General features: G+C 42.4%; 1 protein-coding gene across 5 annotated transcripts in view; it reads left to right on the forward strand.

The window, feature by feature from the left end:
* Nucleotides 1-540: 540 nt before the first annotated feature.
* The window catches only part of PALLD (palladin, cytoskeletal associated protein), a 531,380-nt gene continuing 512,854 nt past the window's right edge, over nt 541-19,066 (forward strand). For all 5 annotated transcript variants that reach the window (XM_070948121.1, XM_070948115.1, XM_070948116.1 and 2 more), the window contains exon 1: nt 541-607. The gene's annotated coding sequence lies outside the window, so the exon portion shown is untranslated. The remainder of the gene's footprint in view (nt 608-19,066) is intronic.

Below are 19,066 nucleotides of genomic sequence, written 5' to 3' on the forward strand. Positions count from 1 at the left end.
TTAAGATTTTATTAAGTCATTTTTATGGCAAGAGTGTTAACACAATTTAAACTACAGATGTAAAAGGTTGTTTAGAATAATAATGCATACAAGGCTAATATTATTTCCTTCTTTTGTTTTCCAAAAAGACATGTTGGTAAAGAAGCATAAAGGATTAATTATTTTCTAATACCAGAACTATAGATAGTTCTAATTGTGTCACATTTTAAAATTCTTTAATAGTAAATAAAAATATGGTTATCAGCAAGAATATGGTAATACATTGTAATCAGCAGCAATTCAAGTTTTCTTGAATGTTTAAATTTGAAACATATAGAAGTTGTTCGTTCTTCTAGGCTCAAGTCTATTATGCTGAAATCCCAGATAGTGGCAGTTCACTGAAACATGAGTTCAGTTGCCAAATATAGATGAGAAGGACAGGAATTACATAGTCAGAGAAGACAGATGTAACTCCAGGGCCATGATTATCTCAACACTTACCATGGACCAAGCTTTCTTGAATGAATAGTTAAAGCAGCTCAAACTTCCTATTTTCTTAGAAAAAAGGCTGAAGAGTTCTTATTATCCTATATGAAATTCTTCACTATTTGTCCTGAAGATTTGAAGGGTTTGTATGATCTATTTTGATTCTTCATTGAATATATTTCTTTATATTTATTTAATATTAAGCATTGAGAAATATTATTTCATATTTTGCATTTTTAAAAGCTCCTACTGATTAGTATCATTCTTTTTAATAAATTTATTTTATTGTTAAAGACTTTTATTAATGGAATACTTATACTTTTATCTATTTCATTCCTCTTTCTTAATTATCCCCAAAAATAGTTTACCCAAGTATTTACTTGTGCTCAGAATATTTATTTTCCGCCTTATTTTCATGGGATATCAAATATTCTCTTAACATATCTGAAGTTATGTAGAATTCATGGTTTCTCTCAGGATATTGTCTGAGGTTTCTTTGACAGATAAGTATTTCTGCCAAAATATTGGTTGCAGATTTACTAATATTAGAAAAATTGAGAAAAAAAAGTCTGTAGTGTCTCTCTCTCTCTCTCTCTCTCTCTCTCTCTCTCTCTGTGTGTGTGTGTGTGTGTGTGTGTGTGTGTGAGAGAGAGAGAGAGAGAGAGAGAGAGATGGTAAAACAATATATTGAACAGCTTGTGTGTATATTCAATACATTGTTTTACCATCATTATTAAATTTCTTTGTAATATGAGAAAAGCATTGATAAATATGCTGGTGTCTAATCAGAGAGGTCTAGAAATAACTCATAGACTAGTTCTAATTATGATCATGTCTGCTATTTGAGAGGGTTCAAGTGTTATTTTAAGTAGATTAGCTATCATTTAAATAAGCAGAGTTCTGGCAAAAGAAATCTAGATTCCCTGTATTGCAGTTCTCTGTATCCTGGCTCCTCCCCAGTTCAGCAAAAATACAGTGGATAGACAGAGGGTTTTGAATTCAAAACAGATTTAAAGGTATTGGATTGATACTAAATTACTAAATTATAACACAAAAACTGCTAGCCAGACCTTAAAAGTAATGGAACAATTGTAGCCTTTGAATGGTAAATACCCCTCCATTCCTTCATTATTAAAAATTATCTAGTTTCTATTTACGGATTTCAATGGTTGCAAGATGTGCAACTATTGAAGCACCTGTGAATAAATTGACAAGGGTGACTTTGAACTCAGCCTCTTTCACTGGAATTATTGAATGAACTATTTAAAAATAGCTTAAGAGATACTTTTGCCTGTTACCTTTTACTAAGCAATAGATTTCTACAGAGATGCAAAGGGATTTCTGTGAGATTGAAGCACACTTAACGCATACACACTTCCCCTCCCCTCCTGTATTTTCTGCTTTGTTGGAAGGAACAGATATTCATAAAGAGAATGTTCATTGATTACATACAGTAGACTTTCTCAGATTTAAGTTATTTGTCACAGTGATGACAAAATAATGTTTGCAAAATATTAACCAAGGGGTATCATAAAGTCTAAAAAATGCACAAAATTAGTAAGGAAAAAAATTATAATCTATATACTACTAAAATACTAGTGTCTGTTTGATACTTTGTAAACTTCAATTGGGCAAAATGCTGAATCCTAGGACAAAACTTTGTCAACAAAGGTACCTCAAACAGATTATCTTTCAGAATGCCAGGACCCATTAGTCCCAAGTTGCTTCAGCCCCGCTACACTACTGCTGTTCAACATTGCCATAGTCAGGCATAATCATGTGATCTGTATTTTCTAACATTCCCTGACAGCTTTCCACAACTCAACAGGGAACCTGGAAGGAACTGATATGATTGCCAAAATTCCTTACCACTTTCCCACTAGCAAAGTCTTTGATTGTGAAAAACTTGGAAGGACAAAGTAAATGAAAAAATGATGCACTCTCTGCCAGTCCCTCGGTTTCAATGTTCAATGTGAAACAGACAAAGCTTTTGCTTTCTTCCACAGTTAATAATTGCAATAATTGGAGAGCTAGTTCTTTGCTTTCACTTCTAGCGGAAAAAGTCTCGCACTGCCCAAAAGGGAGGGAAAAAGGGAACATGCTCACATTTTCATTCTAATCAAAACTTGCTAACTTGCTTTTTGATTTTCAAAATTGCTTTTTGATTTTCATTTCAGGGTTGCCCCACACAGTTTTCTTTTCTGACATGATTTGGTCCCTTTACAGACCATCTCACATTTCTCTTGGACTCCTCAACTGTCTCCTGCAGACATTTCCTGATCCTCTTCAACCCTATCACCATAGATATTCTTGGTCCACTGCTCATTGGCTACCACTCCATCTTGTTCTCTCCTGCTTGTTCAATCACTCCTCTCTTTATCAGTATCTCATGTAGCCCATTTCTCTTGTCTATTTTCTTTACTATTATAAATATATGTACCAGATTACAGGTGCTCAAAAGAATCAGGATTTTTCCAACTGTCTATATGCCTTGAGCCTTGCATTTGATTCCTACACCACCCAAAAAAATATCCTTGGTCCTTACAATGTTGAGAAGAACAGATTAATTTTTTTGCAACATACAGTAGCAACTCATCCTTCTATTTATTCTCTTTTATTAGTGAAACCTGGGAGAAATAGCCTTTGTATAGATCAAAATATTTTAATTTTCCCAGCATACAACTTTAACCGTCCTTTCAGTATCTATACAAAAAATCTGCCACCTGATGACATTTGTCAAATTGATGTTGTATTTTAAACCTGTAAGATTGAACAGTTAAGTACCATCTAGTTATCTCCAATTGGTATTTTTCAATTTTTATAACCATACAAGAAATTTTCTCTAGCAATATAAGGCAGAGATGTCAAACTCAAGGACCCTGGAAAAAACGAGGGCCCGCCCTGGGCATTCCCCCTGGATGCATGCACAGGAGGCAGCGAGTGCGGGAGGGCTGGCGGTGGCTGGCAGGAGCTTCAGCTCATTGACCCTTTGGCCAGTCATTGGCCGGCAATGAAGGCCAACTGGATGTGAGCCAGGGTGTCTAATAAGCCACGCTTGGCCAGCCCTGCCTGCACCGCACTTGTGTACTTCGGTGCTCCGCAGCCAGGCGACACACATCATCACCTGCCTCGCCTCACCTTGCAGCAGCAGCAGCCCTGTCCAGCAGGAGCCCCACCAGCCCTCCACTCTCCTCCAGCCCGGGAAGCCCATGAGCTCGGAGGGGAAGGGGGCCAGGGCTGGGCTGGGCTGCAGGGTCCCAGTGCCCTGGGAACTCAAGGACTAGGAGGCAATGGCATTTTCTATGAGAAAAGGGGCAGGAGAAGGAAGGAGGAGAAGGAGAAAAAGGCACTGGCCAGATACAACAGTTGCAGGGAGCTGCCACTGTTCACACAATGGAGGCATCGCAGCAGGATATAGTGGCAACTATATCATATTTGTCCTAGTACTTCAATATTTGCCCTCGTGTACTAGTACTTGTTTGTTCCCCAAACTTTGAGTATATATAGGCATTTAAGCTCTTTATGGCTGACCCTGGGTATGCTTCCTATATCTCCTACTTTATACCTGAGTTTTTCTTCCTTTCCATCACACCCTACCTCATTGTATGATTGGTTGTCTTGGGTTTATGCTTGGGATTAGGTCCTAAAGATCCTAAGGATTGGTCACCTTCCCCCCTCAATTTTAATTTAAAGTCCTTCTGATAAATTGAGCCAGTCATTTTCCAAATACATTCTTCCCAGTTCTTGTAAGCTGCAGCCCATCCCCTGTCAGAAGCCCTTCATGTAGGTAATGCAGACTCTTAAACCAGTGGTTCATTTCTAAAATTCTTTGTTCCCTCATTGGATTATTGATCTTTCATTGGAAGTACAGATGAAAACACCACTTGTGCTCCTAACTCGTTAACTTCTTGCCTAGCTGCTCGTAATTTCTCAATATTGTTTTCAGGTTTATTGTCATCATTTATCCCTATGTGAAGGAGAAGAAAGGGCTAGTAATCTGTGGGCTTGATTATTTTGGTAAAGTTCTCAGCCACATCTTTGATTTTTTTCTCCAAGAAGACAACGTATCTCCCTATATTTAATGTCCAGTCTATGGATGGATGGTTCTTTCCCCCTAAAATTGAATCCCCTATCACCAATACTTGCCTTTTTTTCCTAGGGAAATCTGAGCTAATTTTTTTCTTTCACGGGAGAACTTGATGATGCCTCTTTTCTAGGGACACTTGATGATGCTTCTTTTCTAGATGTCTGCATCCTTTTTTGCAGGGGAAGGCTATGAAAGTGAAGGCTCAAAAGGGGCTGGACTAGACAGCAGGGGCATTGTTCTTGGTTGCTGTTTTCTTCTATGAGTGACATGTTTCCATCAGCCTTCCTCTAAATGTCAGCATTCCGAGTAATGCATCCAAAGAAATCAGAATCCCAAGGCAGGAATGTTCCTCAGAGAACATGTTTATTGGATACATCATATCAGCACAGCCAGTGAAAACCAACCCTAAAAGTTTCCCATGGTTATCATATAATTAAAAGAGAAAAAGTTTTCCTCCCCAGGTGTCACAGGTCACATTGTCCAATCAAAGCAGGTGGCAGACTCCCTTGATCACTTCAGCTCCTTCTCCAACTGTCACCTGTTGGGATGACCTTGGTTCCCATGGAAGAGCTCTTTGTTTTGTCTACGAGATGGTCTAGCTATTGTGTGGCAACTATGAAGTATTACAAGATGGTTTCAGCCAGGTTCAATTCAGAGTCAGATCTCCCCTCTTAATAATAATAATAACTTTATTGTCATTGTACGTGTATACACAATATACCCATACAACGGAATTCACTTAACACCCAGAGACCAGGTCCAACACACATAACAATCCCCAAACACACTCCCACTCACCACAATTCTCCACCCCTAAACCACCCAAACATCCACACAACAGACCAAGTAATACTGTCCAACAACTCACCGATGGTGGCCCTTTAGTTCATTGTTGAGTGCAATTATAGTTCTGGGATAAAAACTATTCAGAAAATGTGTGGTCCACGTTTTAATTGTTCTGTATCTTCTGCCAGAAGGCAACAGTCCAAAAAGATTGTAAGCAGGATGGGAAGATGTTATGCAACTTTCTCAAACAGTGAGATTCGAAGATGTCATCCAGGGCTGGTAACTGGAGTCCAATGATATTCTGGGCAGTTTTAATGATTCTCTGTAGAGCTTTTTTGTCCACTACAGAGCTGCTCCCATACCATGCAAGAATGCTGTATGTCAGGACCAGGGGTGGGTTCTAAATTTTTTTACTACCGGTTCTGTGGGCGTGGCTTATTTTGTGGGCATGGCTTGGAGGTCATGTGACTGGGTGGGCATGGCTATGTGTATAGGGACTACTCAGAGGGCTGAAAAAAGTTATTTCTGACAGGTCCTCGCACTTTTGACTGGTCCTCACACTTATGACCATCCTCACATTTATGCCCATGCAGCATTCTTAACAACCATGTCACTCATTTCACAACTGCTTCTCTTCACCATGGTGACAAGATAGGGCAAAAAACGTAAAATGTGAGGACTGGTCAAAAGTGCGAGGACCAGTCAAAACTAACTTTTTCAGCCCTCTGAGTAGTCCATATGCATAAAAGGATACAGCAATAGAGAGGGATGAAGGAAGGAGAAGAGAGATGGAAGAAGGAAGGAGAGAGAGGGAAGGAAAAGAAGGGAGGAAGGAAGGGAAGGGAAATTAGAGTAGGAGTGAGGGTAAGAGAGAGAGGAAGAGAGGAGGAGAAGGAGAAAGGAAGAGGAAGTAGGGAGGAAAAGAAGAGGAGGGGAAGAGAAAGTAAGAAGGAAAGAAAAGAGAGGTGGTAGGTTTGAGAAGAAAGATTGCTGTACAATAAAAAAGATGAAAGGGAAGAAAGGCAACCCCAAACAAATATAAAGATATTAAGATAAAGAATGAATTGTTAAACTTTAAAGAATAAAAGAGAACAAATGAATAAATAGCAATAATTAGAAACACACATACAAACATACAATGTATTTTCTTTGAACAGAGTATTTGACCGGTTCACAAATTTAAACAGTGTTTAGTCATTTCAATTAAATTTACGATTTCTATATTTCCTTTTTGCCGGATTTATTCCTCATCTATTTTTTTATAAAACCAAGATTACCCTTCATCCTCATCTCTAATCTTAATCAAATTCAATTTTTCCCTTCTATTCTATATTATACCCCTTCTCATTGTCATCTATTTTTATATCCATCCTCACATTGGTTAATTATGTATTTATGTAATACAGTTGTTTAATACAAATTCAACATTTTAATATAAATCAATTAGTTATATAACTATCTTTTTTGTATATTAATCAATATGAACATGAATATTCCAATTATTTCAATGCAATCCAATTTCTTACAAATCAATTAATTATATTTACCAATAATAATAAACCAAATAATTTCCCCCATATATTCCTCCAAACCACAACTTAACCATTTCTGCTTTCAACACAGTATACAATTAATAGTATCTCAATTATTACAATTCCCTAGTTAAATAGAGCTTTTTTTCTTTTGTGTTTTAAAATCTTGAACTCTCCTCTTTTGCCCTAAATTTCCCATTGTTTGCACCTACCTTTTTTGGTGAAGAAAAAGAAATCTCATTCTGCCTCATTTTGTCACATTGCAGCAAAGAGCCTGCTTTACTTTCAGTTTCATTTTTTCAGCATAGCTAGGAGGAAAAAAATCTGCTCCAGCACTCTTTGCAGCTAGCAACAGAGCCCTGCGCAAAACAGCTGAGAGCAAATCAGCCGAGAGTCGGGAGGCTGATCTAATCAACTTGTGCTAATTAACCTATGCTGAAGCTGAAAGGGGCTGTTTTTTCTTGCTGTTTGCTTGCAAGGAGATAACTGCTGCGAGGCACAGGCCAAAGGGTGGGGGCCACCCTCCTTGCCACTTAGCCCCCCTGTTGCCCCCTTTTGCCTCTAGTGCCCCCTGCCACCCCTCTTACTGCCCCCTAAGGCATCCCACCGCCCCCTGAGTGGTACTGCCCCTGGGGGGGCGATATCACCCACTTTGGCAACCACTGGCTCAACTACTTAACTACTTAACAACCAGTTCTACCAAAGTAGAATCCCACCACTGGGACCCATTTATTTTTGCAGGCACCAGTCTACTCATTTGTGTTTTTTTTTACACTGATCAGCTGTAGACCGGCCCTTTGAAGCCCCGCGGCAAGAGTTTAAATAGTTTTGAATAGAGGCTCGGCTTCCGGTTGGTGCCGTCATCGCCGCCAGACGGTCTTTGAAGACCGCCAGCCCCGCCGCCCGTAAAGAGCCGCCTCCACAGCTGAGAGGTGGCTCAAAAAACTCTGTTTCTTTGAGGAAACGTGAGGAGAGCCGGCGAGAGCAGGTAGAGCCCCTGTGAAGTCCCCAGAGTGTCTTTTTTGCCTCTGGGGAGGAAGCAGGATGAGGCTCCCTATTCAGCTCGCCGAGGCTCCGGACGCCAGGGGAACTCTGCATGTAGCAGAGCCAGACAATGTGACCAACGTAATCAGCGAAAGTCAAAAGATTTATTAAAAATAAACAGGGTGAAATCTGGATCCGGAACTCAAAACTGCAAGTATTATTTATGTGATGGAATTTGAGAATGGAGAAAGAGAAGAGTGAAAGTTTAAAATGGTGTCTGGCTTTAGCGGCTTGAAAAAAGCTGAAAGCGAAAGTGGATTTGCCTGGCTGTCTTAGTACGCTACAAAGTATCGAAAGTAACAGTACTGTCTAGAAGAGAAGCGAAAAGTTTTTTTTCCCAAAGTGTCTTTATCCTTCTCCCTTAGGGACTTGCTTAATTCTGAGAGGATTTTGTGGTAAAGGGAGAGAAGACTTCCTTTTTAAAAAGAGTTTGTCTACGTGGCAGAATGGCTTCAAAGCCAGACAACAAAGCTGTAGGGGGGGGATTCCCCCACTCAGTCACAAGAGCAGTTTTTAAGTTTGCAGATTCAGAGCCAGAGACAGGAGATTGATTTTAAAGACTTGAAGGAATTTATTATTCTGGCTCTGATGAAACAAGATGCGGTTATGGACCAGAAATTTGAAAAATTTCAACAGGAAATTAAGGAGGTGGTTCAAGAAAAGTATGATAAGATGAAGCGAGATATTTTGACAGTTTTGACTGGCTTCTCAGAAGTAATTGTCCAGATTGATAAAAAAGTGGAAGAAATTAGTTTAGAAGTAGAGTCTAAAATGAAGGAAGCTGATTATAAGATTTACAGTGTGGATAATAAAATGCAAAGGATTGAAAATGAAGTGACAATGATGCAATTTAAATTTATGGAGTTTGCTGTAAGACTGAGGGGGATAAAGGAAAACAATAGAGATTTGAGAAGGATTTGTGCTGATGCTTTGGCTGTGATGCTAAAGGTTAGCCCTGAAGAGGTTTTGTCCAAAATTGACAAGATTTACAGAATGAATTCTTGGGTGGCAAGGCAAAGGCAATTGCCCAGAGATGTGGTGATATTCTTCATAGATAGAAGAATAAAAAATGACATCTTGCAAAAGTCTTTTGTTTCTACTCTACAAGTGGATGGAAGGGAGATTGCGATTTATAAAGAGCTGCCGCCCAAGATGCTAAAAGACAGAAAGGATTTTGGATTTTTGGTGACTGAACTAAAGAAACATCAAATTCCATTTAGATGGGATGCTCCAATTGGCATAATATTGAGATATCAAGGAGAAAAATATTGATTAAATATTGTTGAAAAAGCGGAAGAATTTTATCTTAACGTTTTTAAAATTAGCCTAACATCTCCATGTACATCTTCAGTGTTAGGAATACAGGAGGGTGATAAAGAAAAACAAATTGAGCAAGAGATTGAAGTCCAGTGGAAGCAGATGGAGATGGAGCCAATGGAAATACAAGGAACCACTAGGGGCTTTTTGGATGAGCCGTTCCCGGATCTTCCTTTAAAGGTTATAGGTGGACCACCTAAAAATACAAGAGAAGTGGCTTTGGATCTTGATCTGATGTCCTACAAAGTTAAAGACCAGCGCATAACTCGATCAGCCTATAAACAAATTCCAGAAAAACAACAACAGCAGAGGTCTAAGCCAGCACAAGGCAAGAAAAGAAGCAGGTTCCACAAAACTAGAAAATTTTAGATCAATATCTCTCTTGAATATGGATTATAAAATTTTTGCAAAATTACTAGCCAACAGATTAATGCCAGTTATTCAAGAACTGATTCATGATTAAGCAGGACTTATAGAAGACAGATATATAAAGACAATGTGAGGCAAATTATAGATTTATTGGACTATCTTGAGAAGAATAAACAGATCCCTGCAGTGCTGGTGTTTTAGGACGTGGAGAAGGCCTGTAATTGAGTGAATTGGAGCTTTCTATTATAGATTTTAAAAAAGATGGATTATCTGTACGTTGAAGGGAATAGCCATGAGGCAAGAGGATTATGGAACAAGGGCATTTGCAGTTGATCTGGTTGTTACCCTAACATTGTTGATGGAATTAATAATCTAGATGAAAGACTTTATAGAAGATATCATACGAAATATAAATATAAAGTCACTCGGGGGGTTTTTATATACAGAAGTATTCTTCAATGATGGGGGCAGATGGCAACTAAAGACACTAAATACGCTGTTGGAAGAAGGATTTGATGTGACTGTTTAGATGCTATAAATTATTATATATGGTGGACCTGCGGGAAAGTGGGTGAAACAAAATTGATATGGTATATGGTGATAGGCTAGGTTACTGATTGTTTAATACTGGAAAAGGGATGTTATGTTTATTATTGAAGAATGGATTTTGAAGGTGGCCAGTGTCGCAGAAATGGTGAAGATGTCAGCATACATAAAAGACCGGACCCAAGAGATCTATGTATGAGAGTGGAAGAAATGGATAGATTATGTGCAGAATAAATATTAAACTAGGAAGTACCAGATAACTTTTAGTTGAATGTTGTGTAGAAATGTATAGCACAGGGGATAGAATATTAGAATGTCAGGAAGAAATGTATACTACACAAGGGGTAGAGTAGATGGGTGGTAAAGTATTATATAATATGATTTGGATTTGGATTTCATCCTGGGGAAGCCATGGGGGGAGGGGAGGGTAAGGGAGGGCTAGGGAGGGAAAGGGGGGGGAGGGGGAAAATCTGTATTTGTAAAACTTTTTCAATAATAAAAAAAAGAGTTTAAACAGTTTTTTTCCCTCTAGCCATCAGCTGGGACTCAGGAGGCAGCAATAGATTGGGGGTGGGCTGGGTAAGTGAACAGCAACCGGGCCGGGAACTGGTTTGGGGGCGTGGGCAGCCAATCTTATTACCGGTTCTCCAAACTATTAAAATTTTTTACTACTGGTTCTTGCAAACCAGTGCGAACTGGGAGCAACCCACCACTGGTCAGGACACTCTCAATGGTGCTGCGATAAGAGGACAGAAGTAGATGCTGAGATAGATTTATCTTCTTGAGCATTCTCAGGAAGTACAGCCTCTTCTGTGCCTTCTTCACAAGCATGTTAGCATTCATAGTTCATGAGAGGTCCTCCGAGATATAAATGTCCAGAAATTTAAAACTACTCACCCTCTCCACCTCCTCACCATTTATATACAATGGTAGATGTACATCTCTCTTCCTCCTGAAGTCAATTATAATTTTTTTAGTTTTTGTGGTGTTAAGTGTGATTATTTTCATTACACCACAATGTCTACCCCTGGAGATACGGAGGATCCCGGATCTATGCACCTTCCGCCACGCTCTTAAAACCTTTTTATTCTATCAGGCTGGCCTGGCCTAATTTTTCCCTTTTTTCCTTTTAAAATACAAATTTTAAATTGGTTTTAATTTATTGGGGTGTTTTAAATCGGTCTTCAGCCAAATTATTTAATTCGGTTTTATTCTGTTTTAATTTTTGTACTAATGTGTTTTTATCTTGTGGCTGTTCACCGCCCTGAGTCCTTCGGGAGTAGGGTGGTATATAAATCAAATAAAACAAACAAACAAACAAAACAAACAAACAATGTCAGCCCTTGTACTTCCTTCCTGTAAGCAGACTCATTGTTCTTATTAATGAGCCCCACCACTGTTGTGTAATCCGCAAATTTAATAATTGTGTTGGTGTTATATAATGGGGTGCAGTCATGTGTGTACAAGAAATAAAGGAAAGGGCTTAGCACACAACCCTGGGGGGCTCCTGTGCTTAGTATCAGAGTAGAGGAATGGTGAGATCCCATCCTTACTGACTGCGGCCTACCTGTCAGAAAATCCCTTATCCACAAACAAATCCTCTTATACCCAAATTGGACATTTTAAAAAACAACCTGTTGGGTAAAATGGTGTTAAAGGCAGAGCTATAATCCACAAATAACAGCCTCACATATGTTCCCTGTTGTTCCAAGTGATTCAATACAATATGGACAACAAGAGACATAGCATTGTCAGTTGATCTATTACCCCTATATGCAAATTGGTATGGGTCCAAAGTATTATTATTACATGTATTTATATGCCGCCATTCTCCCAAAGGACTCAGGGTGGCGAACACAAGTTAAGAAACAAGTACAATAAAATCATAATTTAATCCAAATAATTAATTAGTAGTAAATAATAAAGCCCAGAATCAGTCTCAGCCTATTTGTTTGAAAAGCCAAGTCTTCAAGTCCCGACGGAAGGAGCGGAGATCAGGAGCCGTCCGGAGCTCAGTAGGTAATTCATTCCAGAGGGTGGGAGCACCCACAGAGAACGCCCTACCCCTGGGCACAGCAAGGTGACATTAGCTCGCCGTTGGAACCCTGAGGAGAGAGGCCCTATGTGAGCGAACAGGACGGTGAGATGCAGGCAGGAGAAGGTCATGCAAATATCCCAGACCTAAGTCATGAAGGGCCTTATAGGTGAGGACTAGCACCTTGAAGCGGACCCAGAGAACCACTGGTAACCAGTGCAGCTCATGCAGGAGGGGTGTTATATGGGAGTAACGAGGGGCTCCCATAACAACCCGTGCAGCTGCATTCTGGATCAGCTGGAGTCTCCGGGTGCATCTCAGGGGCAGGCCCATGTAGAGGGAATTGCAGTAATCCAAGCGGGAAGTAACCAGGGCATGAGTGACTGTGCGAAGGTCATCTCGGTCCAGGAAAGGGCGCAACTGGCACACCAGGTGAACCTGTGCAAAGGCCCCCCTGGTCATGGCCATTAGATGGTCTTCTAGGGATAGCGGAGCATCCAGGAGGACACCCAAGTTGCGAACCCTATCAACGGGTGCAGGTTTTTCCCCATCTATCAAAAGTGATGGAGCCTCTGAAACCCGAGATGTCGGCATCCACAGCCACTCAGTCTTAGAGGGATTGAGTTTGAGTCTGTTTCTGCCCATCCAGGCTTGTACCTCCTCCAGGCAACGGGACATCATGGAAAGGGCATCTCTGGGGTGGTCTGGGGTGGTCTGGGGTGGAGATGTATAATTGGGTATCATCAGCATATTGATGATATCTCACCCCAAAGCCATGAATGATCTCACCCAGTGGCTTCATATAGATGTTAAAGAGCAGAGGGGAGAGAACCGACCCCTGAGGCACCCCACAATTAAGGGGCCTCGGGGTGGATTTCTGCCCTCCCACCCATACAAACTGAAAGCGACCCAAGAGGTAGGAGGAAAACCACCATAAGACAGTGCCTCCCACCCCTAACCCCATAAGTCGCTGCAGTAGGATACCATGGTTGATGGTATCAAAAACCGCTGAGAGGTCAAGTAGGACCAGGATGGAGGAACAACCCCCATCCCAAGCCAGAGCCAGAGATCCCCCATCCCGAGCCAGAGCCAGAGATCAGAGCCAGAGCCAGAGCCAGAGATTCACCAGAGCAACCAATGCCGTTTCCATGCTATGACCGTGTCGGAAGCCTGATTGGTACAGGTCAAGGTATTCCGTTTCCTCCAGGAATTGTGGGAGCTGTTGAGCCACTACAGTCTCAACAACCTTCGCGATGAAACAAAGGTTGGAGATGGGACGATAGTTATTAAGTGAGTCTGGATCCAGGGAAGGCTTCTTGAGGAGAGGTCGAACCACCGGCTCCTTAAGAGAGGTGGGGAAGTTCCCCTCTCTCAACGAAGCATTGACAATTGCCTGGATCCAGTCTCTAGTCACCTCTCTGGCAGCCAAAACCAACCAGGAGGGATAAGGGTCCAATAAGCAAGTGGAGGAACTAAGTTTGCCCACAATCCTGTCCACTTACTTGACAGAAACAGGGTCAAACTCAATCCAGATATTATTCTCAAGACCCACCCTAGTCTCCCGATTGGATTCTGCCCAGTCAGAGTCCAATCCGATCCAGAACTGAGCGATTTTATCATGCAGAAACTGTACAAAATCCTCAGCTCTGCCCTGCAAAGGGTCTTCCCTCGCTCCCTGATTGAGGAGGGAACGGGTCACACGAAACAGGGCCGCTGGGCGGTTTTCTGCAGATGCAATGAGGGCGGCAAAGTAGTGACTTTTCGCCACTTCCATCGCCACTAGATAAGACCTAATATGGGTTCTTAACTGTGTTCAGTCAGATTCAGATCGGGAGGACCTCCAACTCTCCTCTAAGCGTCTTTTCCGACGTTTCATTTCCCGGAGCTCCATGGAAAACCAAGGAGCAATCCGGGATCTGCGTCGGGTTAGAGGCCGCAAAGGTGCGATTCTGTCCAAGGCGTTGGTAGCCACCCATTCCCAGGATGCCACCAGAGCCTCAGCTGAATCGCAGGATTAAAAGGTGGGGAATGTCCCAAGCTCCTTCAAGAACCTTTCTGGGTCCATCAGGCGCCTAGGGCAGAACTATTTTATGGGTCCCATCTCCCAGCGGCAGGGGTTGGCAGATTGAAAGTCTAGTCTAAGGAGGGAATGGTCAGTCCATGACAGGGGAGTGATGGAAAGTTCCCCCTTACTATGACAATTTATCCACTGCCCAGAAAGAAAAACCAGGTCGAGTGTGTGTCCTCCCCTATGAGTTGGGCCCTGAATAACCTGAGTCAGGTCCATGGCTGCCATGAGGCCATGAACTCCCGGACTGTCTCAGATGACTCACCAATCGAAGGCAGATTAAAATCTCCCACAACTAAAAGGCTGGGGAGTTCAAGTGCCACCTCAGACAAGACATCGAGCAGTGCGGGCAGGGCTGTAGCAACACAGCTGGGAGATAGACATGTGACCAACAAGCCCGACTGAACTCCAGGGTCCCACTTCAATAGAAGAGACTCACACCCACCTATCTGAGGGACAGTGACCTCCCTAGGACTCAGACTTTCTCTAACAACTACTGCCACCCCCCCGCCCCTTCCCTGGTGTCGCGGCTGGTGCAGGACACGAAAGCCTGAGGGGCATAAATCAGAGAGAGGGATTCCCCCCTCTTGCCCCAATCAGGTCTCCGTGATACAGGCCAGGTCCGCACCCTCCTCATCAATAAGATCTCGTATGAGGAGAGCCTTATTCATCACGGACCTGGCATTCACATATATCAGACTGAAACCAGGGTCCTTCACTCTCATATCCCCAGGAAAGCAGGGTGAGCAGGAGGTATGGGAGCAAGTCACCATCCGAATGCATCTGGTGTGATGCTCCCCACCCCTACTTCGATTTCTTCTGCCCCTTCCCACCATCACAGGTATAGCTTGTCCCACCCTCCTCTGAGCATCTCCTACGACTCCCAACCTCCCCAACCCGCTGGGACTGTCAAAATGGCATGGCTGCTGATCCTTAAGAGACCCCCCCAGTCTCATTTTTATTATTAAAAACCACCCTCCTCCCGGATCCCCTTAAAATTGGATCTAAAAATCTATTTAAAAAACCCCAGAGTTTCCGTTTTTTAGTGTACCACCTCTTGGGGTTCCAAAACCCATCATCAAGGGCAGCCTTCAATAGTTGAGAGGGCCAAATCTGCGAGAGGGGGGAGTCTCGCAGTGCAAGGAGCTCCGCAGTTGAATACATTAAAGAATAGTAATGAGCTAAGAGTGATGAAGGATCATTTTCTATTAAAGGGTGTTAGAGATGGTAAAAACAGGTAGATTAAATAAGGGAGGAAAAGATGTTAAAGAGAAGACAATATGCTAAAAACATCAGGACATCATTGTCCTATCATGACAATGGTAAGTCTTGTGATTATAATAAGTCTATTCAATGGTGGGGAAAAAAGTCTCAAAGGCCGTCCTTTCAAGGTGACCCAAACCAGAGTCATAAGGTCAAATGAGAGATGGTCCATCCCACCATAGTCCAAGACTCTCGGTGTCTGTGCCTCCTCCTGTTCTCACACCAGCGATAGCCGAGGCTTAGTTCAGAAAAAAGCAAGGTGTAGTCATAGGATGGAATAAATGATTGAATAGTTGAATAATCCGGGTAACCCAGGGAGGACAAGATGGTCAAATAATGGTCAAATAAGGCTGCAGATCAATCAAAAGTTGTAAATTTATGCTAAGTGGCCCTATTAGGCCTAAGCCTAATAAGGGGGGGGGAGCAGTTAAGAGAGAGACCAACCGTCATCCCCAACTGACAATTCTCAGTTCCTTCCCCATAAGCTTGATCTTCAGGCCATTCAGCCTATTAAGCCCCTTCCATGCTTCAGAAAAAAGGGGGGGAGTGTCCAGATCCCTCAAAACTGAGGGATCCTAATGTTTGTAATGCTGCCCTCTTCTCCACCAACAACGGGGGCGTCTTTGCAGCCAAGCCTCCAGGTACTGCCACCATCCTCTAACCTCCTCCCCGAAAGTCAGCTGTTTCTCGGGCTCCATCCATGGCTCTATCGAGCCGGCAACACCTCGGCTCGCTGGGAGGGGGTCAAAGATGGTTAACTGACCCCTGACACCCCTGAAAATGTCGAACATCGCCTCCCTAAGCTCGGGGTTCACTGCGGAGCCGCCATTTTGGTTTGCTGCCCAAGTAGATGGAAGACTAGCCTTAATATACAGTAGTTCAACACCAGCCTCTCAAAACATTTCATGACAACAGATGTTAAAGCTACTGGTCTATAATCATTAAGAGATACCACTACTGTCTGCTTAGGGACTAGCACTATAATAGATGTCTTCAGGCAGGTAGGGATAGAGCACTGCGACAGGGATAGATTGAAAATATCCGTGAACACTCCAGCTAGCTCTGTAGCGCAGACCCTGACAACTCGTCCTAGAATTCCATCAGGCCCAGCAGACTTCCGGATAGTAACATTCTGAAAAGTGCGTCTTACATCAGAGATCTGCAGTAGAAGTGGTTGTCTATTGATGGTAGATGTTAATGGTGCACTATCAGTGGTAAATGTTGGAATGATGGTCGTTCTTGTGTCCACCTCAAAGTGGCTGAATAATTGATTTAGCTGCTCAGCCAAAGAGTCACTACTGCTAGACAAACTATTTTTATTGCTTTGTCCTGTGATTTGTCACAGACCTTGCCATATCCAACCAGAGTCTGAGTTCCCAAAAAGATGTTCAATCCTCCGTCTGTATGTAGCTTTAGCATCCTTGATTTAGCTCTTGCCTCGCTATACTGTAGCACATCACCAGAATGGAAAGCAGCATTTCTTGCTCTTAATAAAAGACACACTTCTCTATTTATCCAGGGCTTGTTGTTAGAGAACACCCGTACTTGTCTGGTGGTAGTGACAACATCAATGCAGCTTTTAATATAAAACAGTACCGTAGAAGTGTACGTGTCAATATTGTCTTCCTCAAATAGTGCCCAATCAGTGCTCCCAAAGCAATCTTGAAGTTGCTCCAATGCACTGCTGGCCACGCTTGTATTAACTCAGGAGAAGTTTATTATTTATTTATTTATTTATTTATTTATTTATTTATTTATTTATTTATTTATTAGTTCAATTTATATGCCGCCCTTCTCCGAAGACTCAGGCCGGCTTACAATGCACTTATAGCAATAGCCTTCATTCTTTTGTATATACCTGCTTATTAGGGCTTTTGGCCCCCCATAAGCGGTGTTTCTACAAAGTCAGCTTATTGCCCCCACAATCCAGGTCCTCAATTTACCTACCTCGGAAGGATGGAAGGCTGAGTCAACCTTGAGCCTGGTGAGATTTGAACTTGCAGTAATTGCAGGCAGCTGGCAGCTAAGTGCTACATAACAGCACTTAGTCCGCTGCACCACCAAGGCCCTTATTTCCAAGTTCCTGGAAAGACAAACATAAACATTATTAGTTCTCGCTTAACCACCCCTCCCTTCCTCCAGCGGTTCATTGGTTTTTTGTGGATATGTCATGGAATTTGTTAACCACTCTGCTCTCACACCTGTGCTCTTCACCCAGGTAGCTTCTGAGAGTGGGTAGCCTTTCCACTGCACTAAATACTGTAGTTTCCCTTTATATAATCTAGAGTCTAAAATTATTTTTACCTTGTAATGGGTCTCTCCCTGCACCATGATGGGTATCAGGGCTGCACAGCCTACAATCTCAGCTGGGATCAGTTTCAACAGACTGCTATGAAAGACTGGATGCACTTTCCTTAATAGGCAGGAAAGTTTCAGCTCCACTGTAACCGGATTAATGATTTTTACAATGGGAAATGGCCCTAGCAATTTTGGTCCTAGCTTCTTACAGGGTAGTTTCAATCATAATTATTTGGTGGACAAGTAAACCTTGTCCCCTACTTGGAACAGAAGTTGTGGGGACTAATGCTTATTGGCCTGGGCTTTCGGGGATTCTGCGGTTTTGTGAAGGGCCTGTTTCATGTTCTCCCCGGCTTTCCTCAAGGAGTCCATCCATTCGGTTAGAGTAACTGAGGAGGGTGGCTCCCAGGGAAACTCAGGCATGGAGACAAACTCCATCCCTGTGGTGATTTGGAACAGGGTGAATCCTATGCTGTTGGGCACTGAATTATTGTATGCCACCACAGTGAAAGTTAGTAGGTCTGCCCAATTAGTTTGCTGGTAGTTGACATAACACCTTAAGTATTGTTCTATCATCGCGTTAGTTTGTTCTGCCACTCCATTGGTACTTGGATGAAAAGTTGAACTGAGCCCCTGGGAGGATCCAATTGACTCAATGAACTCCCTCCAGAATTTGGCAGTAAATTGAACCCCGTGACCTGAGATGATACTCCAGGGCACCCCATGCAGCCAGTAAATGTATTTTAGGAATAACTTGGCTAGCTTATGGGCTGACAAGAGACCAGAACAGGCTATGAAATGGACTTGCTTAGAGAAAAGGTCAATCACAGTCCAAATGACTGTGTTTCCCCCACTCTTCAGAAGCTCTATTATGAAATCCATGGCAATTTCTTCCCATGGACAGGATGGGTCAACAACTTGTTGGAGGAACCCAGGAGGCTTTCTGGGTCATTTTTTAATTGCAGCATAAGTTGCACAACTTAGTTTTCAATGTCCCTTTTCATCCTCGGCCACCAGAATTGCATCCTTGCCAGATGCAGAGTTTTCAGAAACCCAAAATGTCCCACTTGCTTCACATTGTTTATTTTCTCGAGCACTAGAATGTGGAGGGTGTTAGGACATACAGTTTTGAACCCTTCCATGCTAGCCCCTCCCCAGAGGTTTGTATCCCCTGTTGTCCCTGTACCAAGGGTTGGATGGCAGTTCAGCTTTGAGTTTCTGAATTAGATCCCCCCCTTCTATGGCTTGCCGCCTTT

Source organism: Pituophis catenifer, unplaced genomic scaffold, assembly GCF_029215685.1.
Source record: "Pituophis catenifer annectens isolate HBS135680 unplaced genomic scaffold, rPitCat1.0.hap2 SCAF_8, whole genome shotgun sequence".
In the NCBI taxonomy this organism is placed as follows: domain Eukaryota; kingdom Metazoa; phylum Chordata; class Lepidosauria; order Squamata; family Colubridae; genus Pituophis; species Pituophis catenifer.